We start from the raw sequence: 2,676 nt of genomic DNA, 5'->3' as shown, positions 1-2,676 counted from the left end.
TCTCTCTGAGGTCCCCTACTTCATGCTCTACGACTTCCAGTTAGGCTACACCGTATTGTGTGGATTAGTCCCGGTTTGTGGTTCTGCGATCGTTAGAAGATCGAGTAGAAGTTCTTAAGGTTTTCAGTGTCTCTCTTCCCGTCGCTTAGTTGTATCCGACCTTGGTTAGGTATAATGCTAGTTACCCGCTATTTTTTTACAGCAAGTTATCCTTTGTTCTTAAACCTACTGTCATTAAGATTGCTCATCCCCTTTCCGATTCATATCGGAACCTATCACTCGGCCGGTGCGGCGCCTAACATGATGCCTCTTGACGCAGCGTCCCTCGACTTCTTCCCCACCAGGGCCGCCAGAGCCAATACCACCTCCAGCACCGACATACAGAGCACGCAGATGAGGGAGCAGAGGCATGCGTCGCGCTGGATGACGTAGATGAGGGAGCATAGGCGCCAATGCTCAGTGTCGTGGTGTCGAAACCGCGGCAAGCATTATTGTTCATGGTACTGTTAGAGTGCGTGTCTCCGGTGGCTCGGGTGGACTCAAGAACATAAGAATCATAGAGGGGACTGCAACTGTTTATCCTGGCTTAGGCCGATTGGTGCCCTACGTTCAGCAGCTAATGATCCTTATACTCAAGAGTACCCAAAATCTGGGGGAGGGTTACAATAGAGTGTAAGGGAGAAAGAGAGAGATTTGGTAGGGGATCACTTGGTACTGATCCTAGGGACGCCTCAAAGCTGGTGGAGCCTTCCCCCTCGTTAGAGAGGAGGAATACGATGGGTACGATGGAGGAGCTCTCGGTGCCCCTCTTTAGGTTGCTCTGCTCTCGGTGCAGAGTGTGAGCGGAATAGTGAGGACTTGAATGATCTGTTTGGAATCATCCTCCCCCCTCTTAGGACCCGACCTTACCCTTATATCTTGATGTAGGTCGGGTACATGGCGGTTTGGGGGAATTGAATCTATAGTCTACATGCGCTGGAGTCTAGGAGGGTCTTATAGTGGTGTCGTATGGACCGTGGCAATGTCATGGAGCTAAAGAAGCTCTGGACGTCGTCTGGCTGCTCTGTTCTGACACACTGAGTGTCAGGTTGTGTCGGCTTGGACCGGTCTCTATCAGGTGCACCTTCTGGTGGAGGAGGCTAGCTTGAGGGGCTGACGCGCGGGTCTAGAAGCCCCTGAGTTCCTTGAAGCTAGCGGAGGAGTTTCTCTTCTTGCATCACGCCCCGTACATGACCCTATCGGAGGAGTGGGTGATAGAGCCGCGCCCGTGGGGCAGCGCTAGGGAGCCTCCCAAGCCTTGGTGGCTCGGGGAGCACCTTTTGGTGCCCGGACCTTGGCCGGCGCCAAAGGCTAGGAGGAGCCGAGGATCGGGTCCAATCTTCCATCGATCGAGAGCCTATGGCTCGAGTGAGCCCCCGAGCCCCGAGCAGAGGCAGCGGGCGTGCTCGAGCTCTACGCGATTCCTTGGCCTAAGGGTATGCGAGAGCGTACCCAATGGTTATAGCCCTCGAGCCCCCGGGCGATCCTGGAGGGGTCGATCGAGGGGTCTCTCGGTGGGGAACCATTAATCCCAAGGCTTACCATAACCCTATATTAGGATCTCATCACTCGGAAAACATGAGGCCAGCAAGGTGCCCATAGCATGCGTTGCGCTGGACAACGACGGCGCCCATGGCCACGGCAACCACCACCACCCGACAGCCATGGAGACGATGCGCCCACGTGAAAGGTCCTTGTGTGGTTTTGGTAATTGAGTGACAACCTAGGTGGACTAATTGTGTTTATGTGAGATACACAGGTAATTAGTCCATAGGTACATGTGTGTGAGCAACATATGCCATGAAGGTGAAAATGGCTTGGAGATGTTGCAAAGCTCACACATGTGAAGATGAAGGAGCTCATTGCACATGAGACATGACATTGAGTCATGTGATCAAAGGTGGAGAAGATCAAGACAAGACTTGGCATGATGGACCGGTTGCAAGCGTGAAGGGCAAGTCGGAGGCTTTGGAGCGATGGACCGCGTGGCGGTGAAGCTTGAGCAAGACTAGGCGCCGATGGACGAAGGCAATGGTGAAAAGCAAGTGAAGTCAAGATCGATGAACCAATATGACCACGTGATGATATGAAGTGGATCATATCATTGTTGATCATGTTGGTGCATGTGTTGCATCAACATTGGAGGAGATGGAATGGAATGCGCAAGGCAAAGGTATAACCTAGGGCATTTTATTTCACCGGTCATAGGTGTGTAGAGAAGTTTATGACCGGGTTTAGGATAGATGGCCGTACTATCAAGAGGGGCAAACTTGTTTGCATATTCGGTCATCTAGTGCCACTCGAGTGATCTAACTTTGCATCGTCGCTAGGGTCGAGTGGCGTGGCAAGTTGAGTAGGCTAACACCCTTGAAAATGTTTGTGAAAATATGCTAACACGTGTGCACAAGGTGATACACTTGGTGGTTGGCACATGTGAGCAAGGGTGAAGAAGATAGAGTTGAAAACGAGTTAGTCACGCTGGTTACAGAGTGACCAGATGCGTCTGGTATGGTGACCGGACACGTCCGGTATTTGGCGACGTACTCAGCGACCGGACGCATCCGGTCGCCACACCGAACGCGTCCGGTGTGAATCAGCAAAATCGGTGTTCGATGGAACAGTCGATCGGACGCTGGC

Source organism: Miscanthus floridulus, chromosome 6 (genome assembly GCF_019320115.1).
Source record: "Miscanthus floridulus cultivar M001 chromosome 6, ASM1932011v1, whole genome shotgun sequence".
Classification (NCBI taxonomy): Eukaryota; Viridiplantae; Streptophyta; class Magnoliopsida; order Poales; family Poaceae; genus Miscanthus; species Miscanthus floridulus.
This window is presented reverse-complemented; position numbering follows the sequence as displayed.